At 36.5% G+C, this 10,514-nt stretch overlaps 1 long non-coding RNA gene across 2 annotated transcripts in view; it reads left to right on the top strand.

The window, feature by feature from the left end:
• The first annotated feature begins 352 nt into the window (after positions 1 to 352).
• Positions 353 to 10,514, top strand: part of LOC149790482 (uncharacterized) — an 88,069-nt gene continuing 77,907 nt past the window's right edge. For both annotated transcript variants that reach the window (XR_016423621.1, XR_016423622.1), the window contains exon 1: positions 353 to 435. This is a non-coding gene — a long non-coding RNA (uncharacterized LOC149790482). The remainder of the gene's footprint in view (positions 436 to 10,514) is intronic.

The raw sequence follows: 10,514 nt of genomic DNA, 5'->3' as shown, positions 1-10,514 counted from the left end.
CTGACCACTATCACATGAATCTAATCCGGCGAATCAAACTTTATTTTCACCATTACTGTCACCATGTCTTTCTACAAGACTGTGTTTTATAGTGCATTTGTCTCGTTATCATTAGATGCAGATACGTTTCAGTTCAAGTAAATAACACTTGAATAAAGTTATGCCAATATTTTCCCCACAGCGCAGATTGCCAATTCAAATTACATTACTTGTTACCGGTCCCTCTATCAGTACATACTATCCTAACTGTAGTCCGTTACGCCTATACGGTCCCTCTATCAGCTCATATTGTCCTAATTGTAGTGCGTTACCATGTATAAAGACTAGATAGTCATATCGAGAGGAACATCCGGTACAATAACATTGAACTTTGGCTGGGGTGTAATGAAACGTCCTGGACTTTGATCAACTATAGTGTGATACGTTGCCTTACAGGTAGGTTTTAAGATGATGGAATATGTGTAAAGGTGTTTAATTGCATTGATTATTTATATAGATATATATAGATGTATGCACAAGTGGTTTATATGAGAGTGGGGATGCATCCAAAAAATGATTTAAAAATAAGTCTGGACCGTTTCTTATAAACACCTTGGCGTGATAATCTACCGAAATCAGTGGGCGTGTGCAATACCAAACATGAGTTTTCTTTTCTTCAGACAACAGTTCCATATAATTTCATAAAAAGGAATACAGTCTAAAACTAATTGGGATACAAAACAGGGTTATTCCTTTGGTTTAGTTTTATGAAACTGCTGGATTTGTCTTTTTTGTTACCCGTTGGGTCCAATGATACCCGTACTCGTCTCCATCCCCAAAAGTTTAGTTAGCTCACACGCGATCAATACGTGTTTAGCAATTTCAATTTTGGTCCCCAGGGGTGCAAACACATGTGAATGGGCCAGTCATGCAGGTAGGATCTCGTAGGGATGTCAGTGACCCCAAAGGCTTTCCAATAAAACGTAAAAACTCAGTTATATCAAACTACTTGAGTAATGAAACATATCTACTCTGTTATAATTGTAGAAATAAAAATCTCGATGAGTATATAATTATTCAGACAAGCATATGGTAGCGATCAATACACACCGAATGAAGATTGTTTTGTTTTTATTTAACATTTCGTCTCTGTAAGTCGGCACTGTTTCTTACTTGTGCTCGTGTCCGTGATTTTCCATTTCTGCCAGCATAGTCTAAAACTCAACCTCGCTGATAATTTTTGTCTTCGATTTTAACCGAATACAATTTACTGATCCTATCGAGACTACTCCGTGAAACTGCAAGCAGCAATTCAGAATAGATGGGTACTCGTGAATATAGTTGCATATAAATTAATTTGCTAGCACCATCAGAGACACCGGTTACTGTCAATATAGCTCCGACAATAATACTGATTGGTTCACCTGCGGTGGTTGATGTGACTGTGATTCCAGTCACAGCAAGACCAACAGTTGCTGCTGAGGCAAGACCACATATAGAATATACGTCTAAACACCTTCCTTTGTATTTCACAAGTTCACGATCTACGCGGGTCTCTTGGCAATTTGACCTAGCAGTGTCCCCGAGTGTCCAAGTGGTCTAAATCGCTCACCGTTCCGGATCACTGCCATTTCACCTTTGTCTGCGTGGGTTCGAGTCTCAAGCTCGGCTAACGTGGGTACATGATAAAGCTTCTCATGGCTCGGTGGTTCTTCCCGGGTTTTTATTAAGGTTTGTCTTCCACCAATGTTATGCTGGCCGCCATGCATATCATATCGTGCTGAAAAATGGCATTAAATCATCCTACAACAACAAAAATTTCATTTGGCATCTATTGTTTTGCTTCGATTATCTCTTTTAAAATAGGTCCGTCATAGTTATTCTACTAATAATATATTAAAGCCAAACAAATAAATAAGGAAGCTATTAGCTTAAAGTATTTGCGGATTTAAAATAATTCTTCACACGAGTGATGCAAATTGTTGTTGACTTTGCATGATCGTTTTTGAAAAAAGAGTCCCGACTGCATATATTACTAACGTTATTTACTTGGATATTGCGTCGTTCGTCAAACTCATAACCATGCCTGAAAGCAGTGAAGAAATCCTGAATGGGTGGGCATTGATAGCACACCGATGTGACCATCGAAATTTGGTTGCACCCGTTGCTGCAAAACGAGAATTCAAATGTGCCAATTACATATAATTCAAGTTTGATCGAAGAAGTATAAGAAAATATAGAAACAATATTCTTATTGATAAACTCACAATTATTAAACTCTTTAGAAATGTTGCTCTTCGGATCAGACCTCTTTGTGATGATGCTAACCAAACAGAAAAAATGTTCGCTTTGTCAAAGGGCCTTATTGTTCATTTATAGTTTTGGCGTTGTATCAGAAAAGTAACTTGTGTATTCTTATTATTTTATTTACCATTATACAACTTTGCATCTAACAATGAACACAAACACTTGTACATAAAATCGATCATTACTTATATTGTCCCCAATCTTTATGACCCTGACATCTTATTTCGGGTCATGGTCAAATAAGTGTAATATATATCGAACTTCTGTTTCACAGTGGCTACCGTTATCTTCATAAGTATATTGGGGTCTGTGTCACCTTCAAATATCTTTTCATCCTGGAAAATTAAAGTACAGTCAATGTATATTTAAAAGTACCTCACGATGTTTTGGTTTTATACAACGTTCCATGCAAAGGTTTGATACCAGGACTCGCTAAGATTAGTAAGAGTAGTAACTTGATTCAGAAATGTTGAGTCAGTTCAAAACAATCAATCAGTTTTGCCTGCAAGTATTTACATATACATTAGTGTTAATTAAAATCACACCAAGAACAGACCATATATGTATATGTGTGTGCGTTTTTAATTTCGAATGTAGCTGAAAGAATTTTACATTCATATTGCTACGATGTCTGCCGTGTGACAGTTTTGAGTGATGTATATCATATGGGCATCTTGCCGCAGACATTTAGCATGATATACCACCAAGTCACGTTAACCTGACACCAGGACGACCAATCCTAGCGCTAACATCCTAACGCTGAGCGCCAATTGAGGCAGCTAGTACGATTTAATAAGTCTTTGGTATGACTCTGCTGGGTTCGAAGCCATGTCATCCCGCATCCAAGGTGGACGATCTAACCAGTAGACCATCGGAACGGTCTCACATACCATGTTTGCCTTCAAACGTACGTTCGGATAGAAAAAACACCGACCGGCCTCATGGCGGCCCACAATATCTTCAGCGAAAAGACTCGCGTTTGTGTTTGCATTGGCAGTCTTCACGACAACTGCTTATGTTACATAGTCATATAGTCAGTAAAGATAATAAGATAATAGTATCTACAATGCCCTTTTTGCTCGATGTTAACGGGACTAAATCGTCCACGTCGACAGGATTAACGGGTCCATGTACGGGTAATGGAGGTAATGACAATGGCTTCCAGCGATTGCTCGTTTTCTTGCTTGCGCCGTCAGCACAGATTTTGACCTTAAGATGTATTTAATTAAATATACCAAGCCAGTAGGACATATCTTGTAGCTTTTGGTATGTGAATCCAAGGTATCCAACATCATGCCACAATTTTTCTTACATGTGTCAGCCCTCTGGTTGACAAGGGTAACCATATGGGATATAAAATTCTATTTATCTGATCTTAATTGGGAGCAATGTCAGCCACCTTTCAGGCATTTATTGCATTCTCGACTAACGTATTCTCACAGAAGAAATTCATAATGGTTTTAGTTGGTTCTTCCCTTGGAAATAACGCACTCTTATGAACTGTATGGATGTTGTAGTGTCCTGTAATGTGTTCATCTGTACCTCGCATTATTCGTAGTCTCCATTCGTATCACCAGCCTCACCATATTTTGCATGACTATCTGCATCACCATGAGTCATAATATGAACATAGGGATTGAAGGGTCACTATTCATTTACTTGCGAAAAAGAGTTTTAAATACCGTTTTTCCAGAGCAAACAAAATCTAAAACTTAAGTAAATATAAATAGTCCCAAACATTCAGGGTTATCAGCTGCATTCATGGTGGTAAAGACTTAATAGGTCATATTGAAAGCATATTGTTTCAAAATGCTCTCAGGAAATATCAAATTGGTGATCCCAATGGATCTATAAATAGAAAATTAAATAAATAATATTTTCGATTCGTATATATTGCACAATGTGCAAAGGACCGCATTCAACATATCCAGATCTACAGCGTACAAGACGACAACCCCATGCCCACCCGATTCATGGCGACAATTGTCAAATCTTAAAGTGTGTACAATGTCCGATTGAAAATCTGTTTGAGGCTTGTTTATTATAAACAAGTAGAACTAGACCTTGTTATACATACTAACTTAACTCTCTCTCTCTCTCTCTCTCTCTGTCTATATATATATATATATATATATATATATATATATATATATATATATATATATATATATATATACACACGCACTGGGTTTACGGTGATTTGTATTTTATTTGTACCACTATCGTCCTCTTTTTCCTTTGATTGTGTAAGTGAGTAATCTCCCCTGAATGAGATATGCCTCTCCCAGGTTAAGAATTTACGTTTGCACTAAGTTTCATCCACTGATAAGAGTCACCTTGTTAGGTAAACTTAGGTAAACATGTGGTTACTCATTTCGCTACTATGCATGCAAAATTATGTTCCGTGTTGGAATATGTTGATTTTAACAACAAATGTTGGCGGAATGAAACCGATATATCGACGGGGTATGCACTTTAATTCAAGAAGCTTACCATTTAATGAAATAATATCAATTTTTACTTCTCTATATATGATTTTAAACCAAGTATTACTTCTCTACATACGATTTAAAACCAATACACATGCTATTGGCATGACATATTTTAGATCAATGTCATTTTTATCAAATAAGCACTTAAACGGTTCGAGATCGCACCATAGAATCCCTAATTCTGACCCAGACTTCATAAGTTTACACGTAAGTTATATTTCTCACAGTCTCTATATTTCCCTGACAGCTATATTTCACAACGTACCAAAGATCAGGATTTCACTCCTAGTTTGTCTGAGACCACATGCACGCCTTCCTTACTCAATATGCCCGAGAAAGATTTTGATGTTATCATATTAGTTTCCCCAGTTTCTGGTAGCATTAGACTAACACTGAACTCATGAGACCACTATCACTTATCAGGCTAGTTTTAAGAACTCTTATAATAAAAAAAATCAAAGGTTACTATGTTACCTTTTACGCTAAAGTGTGAATTTATATGAGATCAACGCATGAATTGACATTACCTGCATATAACAACTATAACCAAACTGGATAATGACATTTTGGTGACCATGGACAATTATTTCGTATTATCCGGACTGTGTATTAAAATGGCATCAATATCTTGCAACATAACAGTTGCAGAAAGGACCCGTGATTGATCAGTGGTTAGTGCGACTGACTTTCAGATAAAAGGGCGATTGTTTGAATAGACCAGCTTCACAATACTTGAAAAGATCGATTTTGCGTTATATCGCAAAATCTCGAATCCTAAAATTAGGCGCGCACTGCTGGGAGATTTACATGCATTCAGAATGTAATAAAGTATATCGATTATAACCTAGATGATTTACAGTGCTTATCCGTAGAACAGTTCAAATAAACCTTACATAATGAAAATTGATAGTGCAAGGGGACATACGGCCATGCTAGTATCACGTTCCTACGCCCTAAATTGCAGAACATTTGACGCTTCTAAGTTAAACCAATCTATTGCAAGTGCTGTGTTGGCATCAAACATTTCAGGACAACCTGTTGTGGCCTTAAGGAAACACTGCATGGATAGGAATTATTTGGGGCAAATGCAATTACATAGTGTGCAAACAATATTCAGATATATTTGTGCAACGTTTTCATAAAATGTTTAGCTCCTTTTTGATTTATATGGGACTAATTTCAAACGTTTCAGTTTGACAAAAAGTGGACGGGAGTTGCCTTCTGAATCTGCCATACTTGTATTTCCTTTTCCACTGATTTTAGTTGCAATTTATTTAAGCTATATATCTACAAACATATTTCGGGTGGCCCAGTGGTCTAAGGTAATAACCTTTTATATCATAGGTATCTCACCTCTGTCCGCCTGGGTTCGAGTCTCGGGCTCGGTCAACGTGGCTATTTGAGAAAGCTTCACAGCAACTTCTCAAGGGCTGTTGATTCTTCTTGGGGTTTGCCCGGGTTCTTAATCAACTAAAAGTGTTGCATGCCACATACACCTTATTGTGTACTGAAAACTGGGGTTAAATCCAAAACAATATAAAACCTAATTTGACTATTAAATTACATTTCCGTAAACATGAATTATCAGATATTATTTCAATTGTATATACCACATACCATGATCTGACGGATGTTATAACGCTTAAACACATTTAAATTAGTTGTGTGCATAAAACACGTTGCCAACAATATTCTAAGAGATATTTGTTTCCATTTATTTAACAGTTTTTTATTTTATATTATTCTCTTTTAACACATTGTCGAATGGGTTGACTATTATTATTGTAGATATGCTTAGTCTGAATACACATGACATATATTTGTTATATTAACGCTTTAAGAATATTTACCGAATGCTTTTATAATGGAGCTTTTAATGGCAATCTCGTGGTGCCCAGGATGGACGATTGGTCTAAAGCTCTTGCCGTGCCCGATCACTGTCATCTCGCCTCTGTCCGCTTGGGTCGAGTTTCGGGCTCGGCCTGTGTATGTATGTAAACCAGCAGCTTACAACGGGTCGGTCTTTTTTCCACGGGATTTTTACCAGTTTGTTGTGTCAACAGTTACAATGGCCGTCATGGAAAGTTTATCGAGTGTTGAAAAGTGTTGTTAAGCCAAAAATAAAATAAAAAAATAACAACAATATTTATATTCTACACATCCAGGTAAATATAAGCAACATTCATTCAGCTTTGATTGGCTGAATATTATTTTTGATAATCGATATCAGTAACCGTAACTCTTCCGACAAACACGTTGTGAAACAGGTCTATTCATCGCGTCTCTAAGAAAGACACATATTTAACTTTACTTACCCATTATTGATGTATCATGAAATAACCCATCATGTATTGATGTCTTCCTAAGTACCAATGAAATCAATTTAATTCACTTAAACTATAAACTACTGCTGCCAGACATTATTTACCCAAGAATTTACATGCTACAAAATTCTAGGTATGATCTGTTTGTATATGTTTACCTCTTGAAGCCTTACTGTAAAATATGAAACGGATAATAATACGATGTAACTTGGAAAACGACACTATAACTTGATACAAGACAAAAATTCGTCAGACCTTTCATCCAGAAAAGTAATACTATTTTCAGAAGGGGACATTTTAAGTTTATTCCTGGTTCTTTTTTACTATGAGATGGATAATGGAAGACAAATAACAGGAACATGCTATACGCCTTCGAGTTAAAAGTATCCTACTTGGATTTAATGTATTCTAAATATCATTAAATTTGAATTGCATGAATGGTTCTATTAATACTTGTCTGACATGTTGAGGTCAACTTGGTTATAAATTTATATCAAAGCATCTGTAAGAATAAATACCACATATAAACAGGAATAATATTGATGCTCATTAGTACACAGACATTTAAAAATAGGACACTAAAAAAACAAGTGTTTGTCTTGTCTTTGTCTCCTTGCTGAATAACAGTCGAGAACATTTTCGTCCCAAATGAGTCCCTGCTGTTGTAACATATTCGTTGTTAAAGGTACTTGGGGGGGGGGGACAGAACTGTCACGTCCACTTGATCGGTTTGGAAACAATGTCATGGACAATATCTTTCATAATTGTTTACTCTGTGGGCAGACGTCTTTGATACTTGTCATCATGTTATTTCTTACCATGGGCATATAATGTCCTTATGTAGCTGATATCATTAGTGCCGAGTCCATTGTTACTTGTCACAGCACCATTTCCTTGTATTGAGACATATTTTTCTAGCTGAAGGCTCTAATACAAAGTCCATTGATATTCGTGTTCTTGTCATTTCAAGTCATTGACTGCTATTTTCCTTGTCCAATTCATAACTCCCGTACAGAGACCTTTGATGCCTACCATCAAACAATTTACCATCGTTGACTTATATTTCCTTTCCATATCTGATATCTCTAGTAGAGTCTATTGATACTTATCCTCACACAGCTTTCCATCATTGACACATATTTCCCTTTCATAGGCGACAGTTCTAGTACAGGATCCAAGCACCAGTTTCCTGTAATGGACACATATTTATCTTACATTGCTGATAATCCTAGTTCAGACTCCTTTGATGCTGGTCATCATAATATTTCCTATTATGGATATATATATTTTCTTTATGCAGCTGAGAAATCTTGTGCCAAGTCTTTTGTTGCTTTGCATTTCACCATTTCCTGTCATTGATACCTATGACATTCTGTGTAGCTGACACCCCTATTATATAGAACATTGACAGTGGAGAATGTTACTTCTTCGGTGAACGTAAGGCTTTGGCATTATTAACGCATGTTAAAGGTGCAACCGATACATATTGTTCCTATAAAACTCACCACGTAATTGCACAAACAGATAAAATTATAAAGGGCACATTAAAATACAAGTTATGACCTTTGTAATTTTATTTCGTGATCTTCTAATTCATAGCGCACTTTTGTTCTTTAAAAAACTGTTTACTTTGTATAGCCAAACAAGTTTAATGTTATATAAGACACAACGGTACAAGAAAGATTTAATTTTTTTAACCTGATCACATGGAAACCAAATTTAGTATAGATCATCATTATCCGTTATTATTTACTATGTATTACATGTGAATACCTTTAACGTATCTCTGAAACCGATATTATTCAAATTACACTGAAGAGAGGAAACCTAAGCCATCATATAATTATTGGAAAGTTTCTGGTTGATAAAGCATCTTTATTCTTTATTTTATAACTAGATAATGGGATAGATCAGTGTGAGAACAACTGATACCACCACAGTAGCGATAAAATAGGCACTTTTAGCAATAGGAGGGCGCTATATTAAAGCAAAAACAAAGGCACATATTAGCGTTAAGCATTTGCGTACTTAAAAGAATTCACCAAACGAATTATGCAAAGTGTTATTGATAGAATTTGCATGACCCTTTAACAGTATACGACAAAAGCGTCGTTTTTGAAAAAGATTCCCGACTGCAAATAATACTGACGGTATTTACTTGGATATTGCTTCTTTCGTCAAACTCAGAACAATGCTTGAAAGCAGTGGAGAAATCCGGAATGGGTGGGTATTGATTGCACGCCGATGTGACCATCGAAATTTGGTTGAAACCTCTGCTGCAAAATGAGAATGCAAGTGTGCCAAGGACATACAATTCTAGTTTGAACGAAGAAATATAAAAAATAAAGAAGCAATATTCTTATAGATAAATTCACAATTATTAAACTCTTTAGAGATGTTGATCTTTGAAGCACTTCAGATCGGTCATCTCTGTGATAATGCTAACCATACAGAAAAATGTTCGATGTGTCAAGGGGACCTTGTTGGTCATGTCTAGTTTTCGCGTTGTTTCATAAAAGCGTCTTGTGTATTCTTATAAGTTTATTTATCATTATACACCTATGCATCTAACAATGAATAAAAGCACTTGTACATCAAAAGCGATCTTTCCTAATACTGTCCCCAGACTTTATGACCCTGACATCTTATTTCGGGTCATGGCCCCATAACTGTCATATATAACTAGATTCTGTGTGACAGTGGCTACCATTTTCTGCATTATTAGCTTGGGTTCTGGGTCACATATGTATATATTTTCCTCCTGGAAAATTACAATAAAATCAATGTATATTTAAAAGTACCTGACGATGTTTTGGTTTTATACAACGTACCATGCAAAGATTTGACACTAGAACTCGCTATGACATTATGTAAGTGAGCAAAGCATGCAAGATTAATAACAGTAGTAGCGTGATTCAGAAATGTTGAGTCAATTCAAATCAGTCAATCAGTTGCCTGCAAGTATTTACATACATATTAGTGTTAATTGAAATCACACCAAGAACAGACCATATATGTGTGTGTGTGTGTGTGTGTGTGTGTGTGTGTGCGTTTTGGATTATGAAAGTAGCTTTAACAATTTTACAGTCACATTGCTACCATGTCTGCAGCGTGACTGTTTGGAGTGACGTTTATCACTGGGGCATCCTGAAGCAGACATTTATCATGATGTACCACCCAGACAAATTAACCTGACACCATCCCTAATAGTCCTAGCACTATCAGCGAGAGCCAAGAGAAGCTGCTAGTATCATTTAATTAAGTCTTTGGTATGACTTTGCTGGATCCCGAAACCATGGCATCCCGCATCGAAGGCGGACGATCTAGCCAGTAGGTCACCGGAGCGGTCTTACAGACCATATTTGCCTTCACAGGTACGGTCTGATAGAAAAATCACCGACTGGCCTCATGG

This window comes from Sinohyriopsis cumingii, chromosome 10 (assembly GCF_028554795.1).
Source record: "Sinohyriopsis cumingii isolate HCF-2022 chromosome 10, ASM2855479v2, whole genome shotgun sequence".
NCBI lineage: Eukaryota > Metazoa > Mollusca > Bivalvia > Unionida > Unionidae > Sinohyriopsis > Sinohyriopsis cumingii.
Note: the sequence above shows the minus strand (reverse complement) of the source record. Positions and strands in the feature narration are given on the sequence as shown.